A 17313-nucleotide genomic window follows, 5' to 3' on the forward strand; every position below is an offset into this window, starting at 1 on the left:
TTGGGGACAGTCATGGGTGATGAATGTTTGCAACCTACTGCGAAGCCTCATACCGCAATATAAGGAACGTCAAATACTAAGAAAGGGCGGCCTATGAAAGAATTACTACTTTCAATAAGTACACTTAAACGGCTAATTGGGAATAGAAAAACTGTAAAAAGCCCTCTGAGAAAGCCCCCCTCTAACCTTTGATAGTAAGCTTTTCTGTAGTCTGCCTGTTGATGTATTTTCCGTTTGAACTGTGCACAACATGAAGAGACGGAACACTGGCGGCTTGTCACAATGCCCCCCGATGACATCACAATAGCGCTGCTGCCTAGAAAACAAGCTGCGCAGAAGAAGTTGTTCTTTGGGTGGGAGGGTGGGCTAGTGGAAGGAGGGGGCAATCTCTTTTTTTCCCGGGTGGTAGGGGGATGACAGGAGAAGGGAAGCGGGTGGTGAGAAAGGTACAGAGGGCAGGGTTTGGGGGCTGGGAAGGAAAGGGAAAAGATTAGGGTTTGGGGATGATGAAAGGGCTTTCTACGGGTAAGGATGGCAAAGGGTGGCAGTGACGGAAAGTCAGGCAACCTGTCCTGTCCGTCTTTTTGTATCGTGAATTGGAAAGACTGCAAGGGGGAGGGGAGTTGCTTGCGCCCTAAAGGAGGAGTTATTCAGATTCATTGCAGTGGGCGGCGGCTGCAAAACGCACCATTCTTCTTGTTTTGGCTCTGCAAAGCAGCCTTTTCAAGGGTTGGCTTGGGTGACAAAATGTCTTGTGTAGGCGTGGGTTTGTCTCCCTCTCGCTCTCTCTCCCTAAGATGTGTCCGGCATAGGCCAGGGTGCCACTCGAGGCCCAAACCAATTCTGGTTATCGCTTCTCGGCCTTTTGGCTAAGATCAAGTGTAGTATCTGTTCTTATCAGTTTAATATCTGATACGTCCCCTATCTGGGGACCATATATTAAATGGATTTTTAGAACAGGGAGATGGAAAAAGAGCTTGCTCTGTCCACTCCACGCATTGACCTGGTATTGCAGTACCTCCAGGAACGGTGCACCCCTTCTTAACCCAGTTTCCAAAAGCAGAACTCAATTCACCTGATTCATATTAGCCCGATTTAATGAATTGGAAGAAAGCATACGTCTTCATATGCACCTCAATTTGGCCCATTCACTTTTCACACTTCCTCCTTTTGTTTTTTATCTTTCACACTTTTGACTTTCTTTATTCATCCAAATAGCAAACTCATCACCACTCAACCTGACCAACTCGGCTATGTCCCCGTGCTGCAGTTCTCTGTCTTATCTAGATCATTTGCAATTGAATGGAATAGATCCCTTTTGGACAAAGTGGATTCACCTGCTGCTGCAGTGACCACAGGTGTGATAACATCTAGAATTGGCATCTGGTGCGATCTCTCCGCTTCCACTCCAAAGAAAGTTACCTGTTTATTCCTATCATGCATTGGTTTTTGGGGTTTTCTTTGAGTAATGATGATCTCTTTAGTAGTCTGTTGGCGCCCTCTCCTGGAGGAATAGTTTGCTTGCTCTTGGACATTCTAAAAGAGAGGTCATGATAGACATTGAGCTTCTGAGCTCAATTGGGGACAGTCATGGGTGATGAATGTTTGCAACCTACTGCGAAGCCTCATACCGCAATATAAGGAACGTCAAATACTAAGAAAGGGCGGCCTATGAAAGAATTACTACTTTCAATAAGTACACTTAAACGGCTAATTGGGAATAGAAAAACTGTAAAAAGCCCTCTGAGAAAGCCCCCCTCTAACCTTTGATAGTAAGCTTTTCTGTAGTCTGCCTGTTGATGTATTTTCCGTTTGAACTGTGCACAACATGAAGAGACGGAACACTGGCGGCTTGTCACAATGCCCCCCGATGACATCACAATAGCGCTGCTGCCTAGAAAACAAGCTGCGCAGAAGAAGTTGTTCTTTGGGTGGGAGGGTGGGCTAGTGGAAGGAGGGGGCAATCTCTTTTTTTCCCGGGTGGTAGGGGGATGACAGGAGAAGGGAAGCGGGTGGTGAGAAAGGTACAGAGGGCAGGGTTTGGGGGCTGGGAAGGAAAGGGAAAAGATTAGGGTTTGGGGATGATGAAAGGGCTTTCTACGGGTAAGGATGGCAAAGGGTGGCAGTGACGGAAAGTCAGGCAACCTGTCCTGTCCGTCTTTTTGTATCGTGAATTGGAAAGACTGCAAGGGGGAGGGGAGTTGCTTGCGCCCTAAAGGAGGAGTTATTCAGATTCATTGCAGTGGGCGGCGGCTGCAAAACGCACCATTCTTCTTGTTTTGGCTCTGCAAAGCAGCCTTTTCAAGGGTTGGCTTGGGTGACAAAATGTCTTGTGTAGGCGTGGGTTTGTCTCCCTCTCGCTCTCTCTCCCTAAGATGTGTCCGGCATAGGCCAGGGTGCCACTCGAGGCCCAAACCAATTCTGGTTATCGCTTCTCGGCCTTTTGGCTAAGATCAAGTGTAGTATCTGTTCTTATCAGTTTAATATCTGATACGTCCCCTATCTGGGGACCATATATTAAATGGATTTTTAGAACAGGGAGATGGAAAAAGAGCTTGCTCTGTCCACTCCACGCATTGACCTGGTATTGCAGTACCTCCAGGAACGGTGCACCCCTTCTTAACCCAGTTTCCAAAAGCAGAACTCAATTCACCTGATTCATATTAGCCCGATTTAATGAATTGGAAGAAAGCATACGTCTTCATATGCACCTCAATTTGGCCCATTCACTTTTCACACTTCCTCCTTTTGTTTTTTATCTTTCACACTTTTGACTTTCTTTATTCATCCAAATAGCAAACTCATCACCACTCAACCTGACCAACTCGGCTATGTCCCCGTGCTGCAGTTCTCTGTCTTATCTAGATCATTTGCAATTGAATGGAATAGATCCCTTTTGGACAAAGTGGATTCACCTGCTGCTGCAGTGACCACAGGTGTGATAACATCTAGAATTGGCATCTGGTGCGATCTCTCCGCTTCCACTCCAAAGAAAGTTACCTGTTTATTCCTATCATGCATTGGTTTTTGGGGTTTTCTTTGAGTAATGATGATCTCTTTAGTAGTCTGTTGGCGCCCTCTCCTGGAGGAATAGTTTGCTTGCTCTTGGACATTCTAAAAGAGAGGTCATGATAGACATTGAGCTTCTGAGCTCAATTGGGGACAGTCATGGGTGATGAATGTTTGCAACCTACTGCGAAGCCTCATACCGCAATATAAGGAACGTCAAATACTAAGAAAGGGCGGCCTATGAAAGAATTACTACTTTCAATAAGTACACTTAAACGGCTAATTGGGAATAGAAAAACTGTAAAAAGCCCTCTGAGAAAGCCCCCCTCTAACCTTTGATAGTAAGCTTTTCTGTAGTCTGCCTGTTGATGTATTTTCCGTTTGAACTGTGCACAACATGAAGAGACGGAACACTGGCGGCTTGTCACAATGCCCCCCGATGACATCACAATAGCGCTGCTGCCTAGAAAACAAGCTGCGCAGAAGAAGTTGTTCTTTGGGTGGGAGGGTGGGCTAGTGGAAGGAGGGGGCAATCTCTTTTTTTCCCGGGTGGTAGGGGGATGACAGGAGAAGGGAAGCGGGTGGTGAGAAAGGTACAGAGGGCAGGGTTTGGGGGCTGGGAAGGAAAGGGAAAAGATTAGGGTTTGGGGATGATGAAAGGGCTTTCTACGGGTAAGGATGGCAAAGGGTGGCAGTGACGGAAAGTCAGGCAACCTGTCCTGTCCGTCTTTTTGTATCGTGAATTGGAAAGACTGCAAGGGGGAGGGGAGTTGCTTGCGCCCTAAAGGAGGAGTTATTCAGATTCATTGCAGTGGGCGGCGGCTGCAAAACGCACCATTCTTCTTGTTTTGGCTCTGCAAAGCAGCCTTTTCAAGGGTTGGCTTGGGTGACAAAATGTCTTGTGTAGGCGTGGGTTTGTCTCCCTCTCGCTCTCTCTCCCTAAGATGTGTCCGGCATAGGCCAGGGTGCCACTCGAGGCCCAAACCAATTCTGGTTATCGCTTCTCGGCCTTTTGGCTAAGATCAAGTGTAGTATCTGTTCTTATCAGTTTAATATCTGATACGTCCCCTATCTGGGGACCATATATTAAATGGATTTTTAGAACAGGGAGATGGAAAAAGAGCTTGCTCTGTCCACTCCACGCATTGACCTGGTATTGCAGTACCTCCAGGAACGGTGCACCCCTTCTTAACCCAGTTTCCAAAAGCAGAACTCAATTCACCTGATTCATATTAGCCCGATTTAATGAATTGGAAGAAAGCATACGTCTTCATATGCACCTCAATTTGGCCCATTCACTTTTCACACTTCCTCCTTTTGTTTTTTATCTTTCACACTTTTGACTTTCTTTATTCATCCAAATAGCAAACTCATCACCACTCAACCTGACCAACTCGGCTATGTCCCCGTGCTGCAGTTCTCTGTCTTATCTAGATCATTTGCAATTGAATGGAATAGATCCCTTTTGGACAAAGTGGATTCACCTGCTGCTGCAGTGACCACAGGTGTGATAACATCTAGAATTGGCATCTGGTGCGATCTCTCCGCTTCCACTCCAAAGAAAGTTACCTGTTTATTCCTATCATGCATTGGTTTTTGGGGTTTTCTTTGAGTAATGATGATCTCTTTAGTAGTCTGTTGGCGCCCTCTCCTGGAGGAATAGTTTGCTTGCTCTTGGACATTCTAAAAGAGAGGTCATGATAGACATTGAGCTTCTGAGCTCAATTGGGGACAGTCATGGGTGATGAATGTTTGCAACCTACTGCGAAGCCTCATACCGCAATATAAGGAACGTCAAATACTAAGAAAGGGCGGCCTATGAAAGAATTACTACTTTCAATAAGTACACTTAAACGGCTAATTGGGAATAGAAAAACTGTAAAAAGCCCTCTGAGAAAGCCCCCCTCTAACCTTTGATAGTAAGCTTTTCTGTAGTCTGCCTGTTGATGTATTTTCCGTTTGAACTGTGCACAACATGAAGAGACGGAACACTGGCGGCTTGTCACAATGCCCCCCGATGACATCACAATAGCGCTGCTGCCTAGAAAACAAGCTGCGCAGAAGAAGTTGTTCTTTGGGTGGGAGGGTGGGCTAGTGGAAGGAGGGGGCAATCTCTTTTTTTCCCGGGTGGTAGGGGGATGACAGGAGAAGGGAAGCGGGTGGTGAGAAAGGTACAGAGGGCAGGGTTTGGGGGCTGGGAAGGAAAGGGAAAAGATTAGGGTTTGGGGATGATGAAAGGGATTTCTACGGGTAAGGATGGCAAAGGGTGGCAGTGACGGAAAGTCAGGCAACCTGTCCTGTCCGTCTTTTTGTATCGTGAATTGGAAAGACTGCAAGGGGGAGGGGAGTTGCTTGCGCCCTAAAGGAGGAGTTATTCAGATTCATTGCAGTGGGCGGCGGCTGCAAAACGCACCATTCTTCTTGTTTTGGCTCTGCAAAGCAGCCTTTTCAAGGGTTGGCTTGGGTGACAAAATGTCTTGTGTAGGCGTGGGTTTGTCTCCCTCTCGCTCTCTCTCCCTAAGATGTGTCCGGCATAGGCCAGGGTGCCACTCGAGGCCCAAACCAATTCTGGTTATCGCTTCTCGGCCTTTTGGCTAAGATCAAGTGTAGTATCTGTTCTTATCAGTTTAATATCTGATACGTCCCCTATCTGGGGACCATATATTAAATGGATTTTTAGAACAGGGAGATGGAAAAAGAGCTTGCTCTGTCCACTCCACGCATTGACCTGGTATTGCAGTACCTCCAGGAACGGTGCACCCCTTCTTAACCCAGTTTCCAAAAGCAGAACTCAATTCACCTGATTCATATTAGCCCGATTTAATGAATTGGAAGAAAGCATACGTCTTCATATGCACCTCAATTTGGCCCATTCACTTTTCACACTTCCTCCTTTTGTTTTTTATCTTTCACACTTTTGACTTTCTTTATTCATCCAAATAGCAAACTCATCACCACTCAACCTGACCAACTCGGCTATGTCCCCGTGCTGCAGTTCTCTGTCTTATCTAGATCATTTGCAATTGAATGGAATAGATCCCTTTTGGACAAAGTGGATTCACCTGCTGCTGCAGTGACCACAGGTGTGATAACATCTAGAATTGGCATCTGGTGCGATCTCTCCGCTTCCACTCCAAAGAAAGTTACCTGTTTATTCCTATCATGCATTGGTTTTTGGGGTTTTCTTTGAGTAATGATGATCTCTTTAGTAGTCTGTTGGCGCCCTCTCCTGGAGGAATAGTTTGCTTGCTCTTGGACATTCTAAAAGAGAGGTCATGATAGACATTGAGCTTCTGAGCTCAATTGGGGACAGTCATGGGTGATGAATGTTTGCAACCTACTGCGAAGCCTCATACCGCAATATAAGGAACGTCAAATACTAAGAAAGGGCGGCCTATGAAAGAATTACTACTTTCAATAAGTACACTTAAACGGCTAATTGGGAATAGAAAAACTGTAAAAAGCCCTCTGAGAAAGCCCCCCTCTAACCTTTGATAGTAAGCTTTTCTGTAGTCTGCCTGTTGATGTATTTTCCGTTTGAACTGTGCACAACATGAAGAGACGGAACACTGGCGGCTTGTCACAATGCCCCCCGATGACATCACAATAGCGCTGCTGCCTAGAAAACAAGCTGCGCAGAAGAAGTTGTTCTTTGGGTGGGAGGGTGGGCTAGTGGAAGGAGGGGGCAATCTCTTTTTTTCCCGGGTGGTAGGGGGATGACAGGAGAAGGGAAGCGGGTGGTGAGAAAGGTACAGAGGGCAGGGTTTGGGGGCTGGGAAGGAAAGGGAAAAGATTAGGGTTTGGGGATGATGAAAGGGCTTTCTACGGGTAAGGATGGCAAAGGGTGGCAGTGACGGAAAGTCAGGCAACCTGTCCTGTCCGTCTTTTTGTATCGTGAATTGGAAAGACTGCAAGGGGGAGGGGAGTTGCTTGCGCCCTAAAGGAGGAGTTATTCAGATTCATTGCAGTGGGCGGCGGCTGCAAAACGCACCATTCTTCTTGTTTTGGCTCTGCAAAGCAGCCTTTTCAAGGGTTGGCTTGGGTGACAAAATGTCTTGTGTAGGCGTGGGTTTGTCTCCCTCTCGCTCTCTCTCCCTAAGATGTGTCCGGCATAGGCCAGGGTGCCACTCGAGGCCCAAACCAATTCTGGTTATCGCTTCTCGGCCTTTTGGCTAAGATCAAGTGTAGTGTTGTTCGAAGAGGTGGTTTAAGCTCCAGGCCACCTTAGTACAATGATACAATGCACACTGGAAGGTTGCGCTTGCTAGTACTCTGGGTGGATAGTATATTCATCTAGTGGAAAACATGGCCCTACCAGGATCGAGGCTATTAGACTGAGTAAGGATGGGGGGCTATGGTACAACGTGCCCCAGGACTGACGACCCTGGAGTGAGTCTGAGCTTGCTGGCTTGGGACCCCGGCAAGCCTTGGGCTCTGTAGCACACCGTACCTTGCCTTTTCATACTTTTTGAGCATATTACCCTATCCCGGCCTTCTGGCTAGGAAGGGAAATTTTTATAATCCCGGTCGGAGGTCTGGTCAGCTTTGGGCTGAGAAACTAACACCCGGTTGGAGGTCCGGGTCAGCTTCGGCTGAGAAACCAACACCCGGTTGGAGGTCTGGGTCAGCTTCGGCTGAGAAACCAACACCCGGTTGGAGGTCCGGTTAGCCTTGGGCTGAAAAACCAACACCGGTTGACGGTCCGGGCAGTTTCGGCTGCGAAACCAACAACTAGTAGCTCTCTACTCCACTTGGGTAAGATGCCTGGGTGGACGCTGGGAGCAACGACAAGGCTCAACCAGGCTTCGGCTTGGGGGAGCACCGAAGATCCCTGACCCTTGCTGTGGCCTTCTGGCTCGGAGGGACGGGGTTGATTTTTGGGGACCCTCTCCTCACGGTGGGGTCCACACGAATCCTAGCCTTTGCACTGTTTTTGGTGTGACTTCGGTCATGCATTTTTTGTGGTGCTTTGGAAAGCTTCATTAAATCAAAATCTGTTCTTATCAGTTTAATATCTGATACGTCCCCTATCTGGGGACCATATATTAAATGGATTTTTAGAACAGGGAGATGGAAAAAGAGCTTGCTCTGTCCACTCCACGCATTGACCTGGTATTGCAGTACCTCCAGGAACGGTGCACCCCTTCTTAACCCAGTTTCCAAAAGCAGAACTCAATTCACCTGATTCATATTAGCCCGATTTAATGAATTGGAAGAAAGCATACGTCTTCATATGCACCTCAATTTGGCCCATTCACTTTTCACACTTCCTCCTTTTGTTTTTTATCTTTCACACTTTTGACTTTCTTTATTCATCCAAATAGCAAACTCATCACCACTCAACCTGACCAACTCGGCTATGTCCCCGTGCTGCAGTTCTCTGTCTTATCTAGATCATTTGCAATTGAATGGAATAGATCCCTTTTGGACAAAGTGGATTCACCTGCTGCTGCAGTGACCACAGGTGTGATAACATCTAGAATTGGCATCTGGTGCGATCTCTCCGCTTCCACTCCAAAGAAAGTTACCTGTTTATTCCTATCATGCATTGGTTTTTGGGGTTTTCTTTGAGTAATGATGATCTCTTTAGTAGTCTGTTGGCGCCCTCTCCTGGAGGAATAGTTTGCTTGCTCTTGGACATTCTAAAAGAGAGGTCATGATAGACATTGAGCTTCTGAGCTCAATTGGGGACAGTCATGGGTGATGAATGTTTGCAACCTACTGCGAAGCCTCATACCGCAATATAAGGAACGTCAAATACTAAGAAAGGGCGGCCTATGAAAGAATTACTACTTTCAATAAGTACACTTAAACGGCTAATTGGGAATAGAAAAACTGTAAAAAGCCCTCTGAGAAAGCCCCCCTCTAACCTTTGATAGTAAGCTTTTCTGTAGTCTGCCTGTTGATGTATTTTCCGTTTGAACTGTGCACAACATGAAGAGACGGAACACTGGCGGCTTGTCACAATGCCCCCCGATGACATCACAATAGCGCTGCTGCCTAGAAAACAAGCTGCGCAGAAGAAGTTGTTCTTTGGGTGGGAGGGTGGGCTAGTGGAAGGAGGGGGCAATCTCTTTTTTTCCCGGGTGGTAGGGGGATGACAGGAGAAGGGAAGCGGGTGGTGAGAAAGGTACAGAGGGCAGGGTTTGGGGGCTGGGAAGGAAAGGGAAAAGATTAGGGTTTGGGGATGATGAAAGGGCTTTCTACGGGTAAGGATGGCAAAGGGTGGCAGTGACGGAAAGTCAGGCAACCTGTCCTGTCCGTCTTTTTGTATCGTGAATTGGAAAGACTGCAAGGGGGAGGGGAGTTGCTTGCGCCCTAAAGGAGGAGTTATTCAGATTCATTGCAGTGGGCGGCGGCTGCAAAACGCACCATTCTTCTTGTTTTGGCTCTGCAAAGCAGCCTTTTCAAGGGTTGGCTTGGGTGACAAAATGTCTTGTGTAGGCGTGGGTTTGTCTCCCTCTCGCTCTCTCTCCCTAAGATGTGTCCGGCATAGGCCAGGGTGCCACTCGAGGCCCAAACCAATTCTGGTTATCGCTTCTCGGCCTTTTGGCTAAGATCAAGTGTAGTATCTGTTCTTATCAGTTTAATATCTGATACGTCCCCTATCTGGGGACCATATATTAAATGGATTTTTAGAACAGGGAGATGGAAAAAGAGCTTGCTCTGTCCACTCCACGCATTGACCTGGTATTGCAGTACCTCCAGGAACGGTGCACCCCTTCTTAACCCAGTTTCCAAAAGCAGAACTCAATTCACCTGATTCATATTAGCCCGATTTAATGAATTGGAAGAAAGCATACATCTTCATATGCACCTCAATTTGGCCCATTCACTTTTCACACTTCCTCCTTTTGTTTTTTATCTTTCACACTTTTGACTTTCTTTATTCATCCAAATAGCAAACTCATCACCACTCAACCTGACCAACTCGGCTATGTCCCCGTGCTGCAGTTCTCTGTCTTATCTAGATCATTTGCAATTGAATGGAATAGATCCCTTTTGGACAAAGTGGATTCACCTGCTGCTGCAGTGACCACAGGTGTGATAACATCTAGAATTGGCATCTGGTGCGATCTCTCCGCTTCCACTCCAAAGAAAGTTACCTGTTTATTCCTATCATGCATTGGTTTTTGGGGTTTTCTTTGAGTAATGATGATCTCTTTAGTAGTCTGTTGGCGCCCTCTCCTGGAGGAATAGTTTGCTTGCTCTTGGACATTCTAAAAGAGAGGTCATGATAGACATTGAGCTTCTGAGCTCAATTGGGGACAGTCATGGGTGATGAATGTTTGCAACCTACTGCGAAGCCTCATACCGCAATATAAGGAACGTCAAATACTAAGAAAGGGCGGCCTATGAAAGAATTACTACTTTCAATAAGTACACTTAAACGGCTAATTGGGAATAGAAAAACTGTAAAAAGCCCTCTGAGAAAGCCCCCCTCTAACCTTTGATAGTAAGCTTTTCTGTAGTCTGCCTGTTGATGTATTTTCCGTTTGAACTGTGCACAACATGAAGAGACGGAACACTGGCGGCTTGTCACAATGCCCCCCGATGACATCACAATAGCGCTGCTGCCTAGAAAACAAGCTGCGCAGAAGAAGTTGTTCTTTGGGTGGGAGGGTGGGCTAGTGGAAGGAGGGGGCAATCTCTTTTTTTCCCGGGTGGTAGGGGGATGACAGGAGAAGGGAAGCGGGTGGTGAGAAAGGTACAGAGGGCAGGGTTTGGGGGCTGGGAAGGAAAGGGAAAAGATTAGGGTTTGGGGATGATGAAAGGGCTTTCTACGGGTAAGGATGGCAAAGGGTGGCAGTGACGGAAAGTCAGGCAACCTGTCCTGTCCGTCTTTTTGTATCGTGAATTGGAAAGACTGCAAGGGGGAGGGGAGTTGCTTGCGCCCTAAAGGAGGAGTTATTCAGATTCATTGCAGTGGGCGGCGGCTGCAAAACGCACCATTCTTCTTGTTTTGGCTCTGCAAAGCAGCCTTTTCAAGGGTTGGCTTGGGTGACAAAATGTCTTGTGTAGGCGTGGGTTTGTCTCCCTCTCGCTCTCTCTCCCTAAGATGTGTCCGGCATAGGCCAGGGTGCCACTCGAGGCCCAAACCAATTCTGGTTATCGCTTCTCGGCCTTTTGGCTAAGATCAAGTGTAGTATCTGTTCTTATCAGTTTAATATCTGATACGTCCCCTATCTGGGGACCATATATTAAATGGATTTTTAGAACAGGGAGATGGAAAAAGAGCTTGCTCTGTCCACTCCACGCATTGACCTGGTATTGCAGTACCTCCAGGAACGGTGCACCCCTTCTTAACCCAGTTTCCAAAAGCAGAACTCAATTCACCTGATTCATATTAGCCCGATTTAATGAATTGGAAGAAAGCATACGTCTTCATATGCACCTCAATTTGGCCCATTCACTTTTCACACTTCCTCCTTTTGTTTTTTATCTTTCACACTTTTGACTTTCTTTATTCATCCAAATAGCAAACTCATCACCACTCAACCTGACCAACTCGGCTATGTCCCCGTGCTGCAGTTCTCTGTCTTATCTAGATCATTTGCAATTGAATGGAATAGATCCCTTTTGGACAAAGTGGATTCACCTGCTGCTGCAGTGACCACAGGTGTGATAACATCTAGAATTGGCATCTGGTGCGATCTCTCCGCTTCCACTCCAAAGAAAGTTACCTGTTTATTCCTATCATGCATTGGTTTTTGGGGTTTTCTTTGAGTAATGATGATCTCTTTAGTAGTCTGTTGGCGCCCTCTCCTGGAGGAATAGTTTGCTTGCTCTTGGACATTCTAAAAGAGAGGTCATGATAGACATTGAGCTTCTGAGCTCAATTGGGGACAGTCATGGGTGATGAATGTTTGCAACCTACTGCGAAGCCTCATACCGCAATATAAGGAACGTCAAATACTAAGAAAGGGCGGCCTATGAAAGAATTACTACTTTCAATAAGTACACTTAAACGGCTAATTGGGAATAGAAAAACTGTAAAAAGCCCTCTGAGAAAGCCCCCCTCTAACCTTTGATAGTAAGCTTTTCTGTAGTCTGCCTGTTGATGTATTTTCCGTTTGAACTGTGCACAACATGAAGAGACGGAACACTGGCGGCTTGTCACAATGCCCCCCGATGACATCACAATAGCGCTGCTGCCTAGAAAACAAGCTGCGCAGAAGAAGTTGTTCTTTGGGTGGGAGGGTGGGCTAGTGGAAGGAGGGGGCAATCTCTTTTTTTCCCGGGTGGTAGGGGGATGACAGGAGAAGGGAAGCGGGTGGTGAGAAAGGTACAGAGGGCAGGGTTTGGGGGCTGGGAAGGAAAGGGAAAAGATTAGGGTTTGGGGATGATGAAAGGGCTTTCTACGGGTAAGGATGGCAAAGGGTGGCAGTGACGGAAAGTCAGGCAACCTGTCCTGTCCGTCTTTTTGTATCGTGAATTGGAAAGACTGCAAGGGGGAGGGGAGTTGCTTGCGCCCTAAAGGAGGAGTTATTCAGATTCATTGCAGTGGGCGGCGGCTGCAAAACGCACCATTCTTCTTGTTTTGGCTCTGCAAAGCAGCCTTTTCAAGGGTTGGCTTGGGTGACAAAATGTCTTGTGTAGGCGTGGGTTTGTCTCCCTCTCGCTCTCTCTCCCTAAGATGTGTCCGGCATAGGCCAGGGTGCCACTCGAGGCCCAAACCAATTCTGGTTATCGCTTCTCGGCCTTTTGGCTAAGATCAAGTGTAGTATCTGTTCTTATCAGTTTAATATCTGATACGTCCCCTATCTGGGGACCATATATTAAATGGATTTTTAGAACAGGGAGATGGAAAAAGAGCTTGCTCTGTCCACTCCACGCATTGACCTGGTATTGCAGTACCTCCAGGAACGGTGCACCCCTTCTTAACCCAGTTTCCAAAAGCAGAACTCAATTCACCTGATTCATATTAGCCCGATTTAATGAATTGGAAGAAAGCATACGTCTTCATATGCACCTCAATTTGGCCCATTCACTTTTCACACTTCCTCCTTTTGTTTTTTATCTTTCACACTTTTGACTTTCTTTATTCATCCAAATAGCAAACTCATCACCACTCAACCTGACCAACTCGGCTATGTCCCCGTGCTGCAGTTCTCTGTCTTATCTAGATCATTTGCAATTGAATGGAATAGATCCCTTTTGGACAAAGTGGATTCACCTGCTGCTGCAGTGACCACAGGTGTGATAACATCTAGAATTGGCATCTGGTGCGATCTCTCCGCTTCCACTCCAAAGAAAGTTACCTGTTTATTCCTATCATGCATTGGTTTTTGGGGTTTTCTTTGAGTAATGATGATCTCTTTAGTAGTCTGTTGGCGCCCTCTCCTGGAGGAATAGTTTGCTTGCTCTTGGACATTCTAAAAGAGAGGTCATGATAGACATTGAGCTTCTGAGCTCAATTGGGGACAGTCATGGGTGATGAATGTTTGCAACCTACTGCGAAGCCTCATACCGCAATATAAGGAACGTCAAATACTAAGAAAGGGCGGCCTATGAAAGAATTACTACTTTCAATAAGTACACTTAAACGGCTAATTGGGAATAGAAAAACTGTAAAAAGCCCTCTGAGAAAGCCCCCCTCTAACCTTTGATAGTAAGCTTTTCTGTAGTCTGCCTGTTGATGTATTTTCCGTTTGAACTGTGCACAACATGAAGAGACGGAACACTGGCGGCTTGTCACAATGCCCCCCGATGACATCACAATAGCGCTGCTGCCTAGAAAACAAGCTGCGCAGAAGAAGTTGTTCTTTGGGTGGGAGGGTGGGCTAGTGGAAGGAGGGGGCAATCTCTTTTTTTCCCGGGTGGTAGGGGGATGACAGGAGAAGGGAAGCGGGTGGTGAGAAAGGTACAGAGGGCAGGGTTTGGGGGCTGGGAAGGAAAGGGAAAAGATTAGGGTTTGGGGATGATGAAAGGGCTTTCTACGGGTAAGGATGGCAAAGGGTGGCAGTGACGGAAAGTCAGGCAACCTGTCCTGTCCGTCTTTTTGTATCGTGAATTGGAAAGACTGCAAGGGGGAGGGGAGTTGCTTGCGCCCTAAAGGAGGAGTTATTCAGATTCATTGCAGTGGGCGGCGGCTGCAAAACGCACCATTCTTCTTGTTTTGGCTCTGCAAAGCAGCCTTTTCAAGGGTTGGCTTGGGTGACAAAATGTCTTGTGTAGGCGTGGGTTTGTCTCCCTCTCGCTCTCTCTCCCTAAGATGTGTCCGGCATAGGCCAGGGTGCCACTCGAGGCCCAAACCAATTCTGGTTATCGCTTCTCGGCCTTTTGGCTAAGATCAAGTGTAGTATCTGTTCTTATCAGTTTAATATCTGATACGTCCCCTATCTGGGGACCATATATTAAATGGATTTTTAGAACAGGGAGATGGAAAAAGAGCTTGCTCTGTCCACTCCACGCATTGACCTGGTATTGCAGTACCTCCAGGAACGGTGCACCCCTTCTTAACCCAGTTTCCAAAAGCAGAACTCAATTCACCTGATTCATATTAGCCCGATTTAATGAATTGGAAGAAAGCATACGTCTTCATATGCACCTCAATTTGGCCCATTCACTTTTCACACTTCCTCCTTTTGTTTTTTATCTTTCACACTTTTGACTTTCTTTATTCATCCAAATAGCAAACTCATCACCACTCAACCTGACCAACTCGGCTATGTCCCCGTGCTGCAGTTCTCTGTCTTATCTAGATCATTTGCAATTGAATGGAATAGATCCCTTTTGGACAAAGTGGATTCACCTGCTGCTGCAGTGACCACAGGTGTGATAACATCTAGAATTGGCATCTGGTGCGATCTCTCCGCTTCCACTCCAAAGAAAGTTACCTGTTTATTCCTATCATGCATTGGTTTTTGGGGTTTTCTTTGAGTAATGATGATCTCTTTAGTAGTCTGTTGGCGCCCTCTCCTGGAGGAATAGTTTGCTTGCTCTTGGACATTCTAAAAGAGAGGTCATGATAGACATTGAGCTTCTGAGCTCAATTGGGGACAGTCATGGGTGATGAATGTTTGCAACCTACTGCGAAGCCTCATACCGCAATATAAGGAACGTCAAATACTAAGAAAGGGCGGCCTATGAAAGAATTACTACTTTCAATAAGTACACTTAAACGGCTAATTGGGAATAGAAAAACTGTAAAAAGCCCTCTGAGAAAGCCCCCCTCTAACCTTTGATAGTAAGCTTTTCTGTAGTCTGCCTGTTGATGTATTTTCCGTTTGAACTGTGCACAACATGAAGAGACGGAACACTGGCGGCTTGTCACAATGCCCCCCGATGACATCACAATAGCGCTGCTGCCTAGAAAACAAGCTGCGCAGAAGAAGTTGTTCTTTGGGTGGGAGGGTGGGCTAGTGGAAGGAGGGGGCAATCTCTTTTTTTCCCGGGTGGTAGGGGGATGACAGGAGAAGGGAAGCGGGTGGTGAGAAAGGTACAGAGGGCAGGGTTTGGGGGCTGGGAAGGAAAGGGAAAAGATTAGGGTTTGGGGATGATGAAAGGGCTTTCTACGGGTAAGGATGGCAAAGGGTGGCAGTGACGGAAAGTCAGGCAACCTGTCCTGTCCGTCTTTTTGTATCGTGAATTGGAAAGACTGCAAGGGGGAGGGGAGTTGCTTGCGCCCTAAAGGAGGAGTTATTCAGATTCATTGCAGTGGGCGGCGGCTGCAAAACGCACCATTCTTCTTGTTTTGGCTCTGCAAAGCAGCCTTTTCAAGGGTTGGCTTGGGTGACAAAATGTCTTGTGTAGGCGTGGGTTTGTCTCCCTCTCGCTCTCTCTCCCTAAGATGTGTCCGGCATAGGCCAGGGTGCCACTCGAGGCCCAAACCAATTCTGGTTATCGCTTCTCGGCCTTTTGGCTAAGATCAAGTGTAGTATCTGTTCTTATCAGTTTAATATCTGATACGTCCCCTATCTGGGGACCATATATTAAATGGATTTTTAGAACAGGGAGATGGAAAAAGAGCTTGCTCTGTCCACTCCACGCATTGACCTGGTATTGCAGTACCTCCAGGAACGGTGCACCCCTTCTTAACCCAGTTTCCAAAAGCAGAACTCAATTCACCTGATTCATATTAGCCCGATTTAATGAATTGGAAGAAAGCATACGTCTTCATATGCACCTCAATTTGGCCCATTCACTTTTCACACTTCCTCCTTTTGTTTTTTATCTTTCACACTTTTGACTTTCTTTATTCATCCAAATAGCAAACTCATCACCACTCAACCTGACCAACTCGGCTATGTCCCCGTGCTGCAGTTCTCTGTCTTATCTAGATCATTTGCAATTGAATGGAATAGATCCCTTTTGGACAAAGTGGATTCACCTGCTGCTGCAGTGACCACAGGTGTGATAACATCTAGAATTGGCATCTGGTGCGATCTCTCCGCTTCCACTCCAAAGAAAGTTACCTGTTTATTCCTATCATGCATTGGTTTTTGGGGTTTTCTTTGAGTAATGATGATCTCTTTAGTAGTCTGTTGGCGCCCTCTCCTGGAGGAATAGTTTGCTTGCTCTTGGACATTCTAAAAGAGAGGTCATGATAGACATTGAGCTTCTGAGCTCAATTGGGGACAGTCATGGGTGATGAATGTTTGCAACCTACTGCGAAGCCTCATACCGCAATATAAGGAACGTCAAATACTAAGAAAGGGCGGCCTATGAAAGAATTACTACTTTCAATAAGTACACTTAAACGGCTAATTGGGAATAGAAAAACTGTAAAAAGCCCTCTGAGAAAGCCCCCCTCTAACCTTTGATAGTAAGCTTTTCTGTAGTCTGCCTGTTGATGTATTTTCCGTTTGAACTGTGCACAACATGAAGAGACGGAACACTGGCGGCTTGTCACAATGCCCCCCGATGACATCACAATAGCGCTGCTGCCTAGAAAACAAGCTGCGCAGAAGAAGTTGTTCTTTGGGTGGGAGGGTGGGCTAGTGGAAGGAGGGGGCAATCTCTTTTTTTCCCGGGTGGTAGGGGGATGACAGGAGAAGGGAAGCGGGTGGTGAGAAAGGTACAGAGGGCAGGGTTTGGGGGCTGGGAAGGAAAGGGAAAAGATTAGGGTTTGGGGATGATGAAAGGGCTTTCTACGGGTAAGGATGGCAAAGGGTGGCAGTGACGGAAAGTCAGGCAACCTGTCCTGTCCGTCTTTTTGTATCGTGAATTGGAAAGACTGCAAGGGGGAGGGGAGTTGCTTGCGCCCTAAAGGAGGAGTTATTCAGATTCATTGCAGTGGGCGGCGGCTGCAAAACGCACCATTCTTCTTGTTTTGGCTCTGCAAAGCAGCCTTTTCAAGGG

General features: G+C 46.8%; 10 non-coding genes across 10 annotated transcripts; all 10 read left to right on the forward strand.

Annotated features, from left to right (window-relative positions):
* Nucleotides 1-849: 849 nt before the first annotated feature.
* On the forward strand, nucleotides 850-1040 carry LOC142268432 (U2 spliceosomal RNA). Its single transcript, XR_012734136.1, has one exon. It is a non-coding gene; the product is annotated as a U2 spliceosomal RNA (small nuclear RNA).
* Nucleotides 1041-2427: 1387 nt separating this feature from the next.
* LOC142268434 (U2 spliceosomal RNA) lies at nucleotides 2428-2618 on the forward strand. The gene has a single exon (XR_012734137.1). It is a non-coding gene; the product is annotated as a U2 spliceosomal RNA (small nuclear RNA).
* Nucleotides 2619-4005: 1387 nt separating this feature from the next.
* On the forward strand, nucleotides 4006-4196 carry LOC142268435 (U2 spliceosomal RNA). Its single transcript, XR_012734138.1, has one exon. It is a non-coding gene; the product is annotated as a U2 spliceosomal RNA (small nuclear RNA).
* A 1387-nt stretch (nucleotides 4197-5583) lies between these two features.
* Nucleotides 5584-5774, forward strand: LOC142268436 (U2 spliceosomal RNA). Its single transcript, XR_012734139.1, has one exon. It is a non-coding gene; the product is annotated as a U2 spliceosomal RNA (small nuclear RNA).
* Nucleotides 5775-7959: 2185 nt separating this feature from the next.
* On the forward strand, nucleotides 7960-8155 carry LOC142268391 (U2 spliceosomal RNA). Its single transcript, XR_012734106.1, has one exon. It is a non-coding gene; the product is annotated as a U2 spliceosomal RNA (small nuclear RNA).
* A 1387-nt stretch (nucleotides 8156-9542) lies between these two features.
* LOC142268438 (U2 spliceosomal RNA) lies at nucleotides 9543-9733 on the forward strand. Its single transcript, XR_012734141.1, has one exon. It is a non-coding gene; the product is annotated as a U2 spliceosomal RNA (small nuclear RNA).
* A 1387-nt stretch (nucleotides 9734-11120) lies between these two features.
* On the forward strand, nucleotides 11121-11311 carry LOC142268439 (U2 spliceosomal RNA). The gene has a single exon (XR_012734142.1). It is a non-coding gene; the product is annotated as a U2 spliceosomal RNA (small nuclear RNA).
* Nucleotides 11312-12698: 1387 nt separating this feature from the next.
* Nucleotides 12699-12889, forward strand: LOC142268440 (U2 spliceosomal RNA). Its single transcript, XR_012734143.1, has one exon. It is a non-coding gene; the product is annotated as a U2 spliceosomal RNA (small nuclear RNA).
* Nucleotides 12890-14276: 1387 nt separating this feature from the next.
* Nucleotides 14277-14467, forward strand: LOC142268441 (U2 spliceosomal RNA). Its single transcript, XR_012734144.1, has one exon. It is a non-coding gene; the product is annotated as a U2 spliceosomal RNA (small nuclear RNA).
* A 1387-nt stretch (nucleotides 14468-15854) lies between these two features.
* On the forward strand, nucleotides 15855-16045 carry LOC142268442 (U2 spliceosomal RNA). The gene has a single exon (XR_012734145.1). It is a non-coding gene; the product is annotated as a U2 spliceosomal RNA (small nuclear RNA).
* Nucleotides 16046-17313: the final 1268 nt, after the last annotated feature.

This window comes from Anomaloglossus baeobatrachus, unplaced genomic scaffold, assembly GCF_048569485.1.
Source record: "Anomaloglossus baeobatrachus isolate aAnoBae1 unplaced genomic scaffold, aAnoBae1.hap1 Scaffold_3016, whole genome shotgun sequence".
Taxonomy (NCBI): domain Eukaryota; kingdom Metazoa; phylum Chordata; class Amphibia; order Anura; family Aromobatidae; genus Anomaloglossus; species Anomaloglossus baeobatrachus.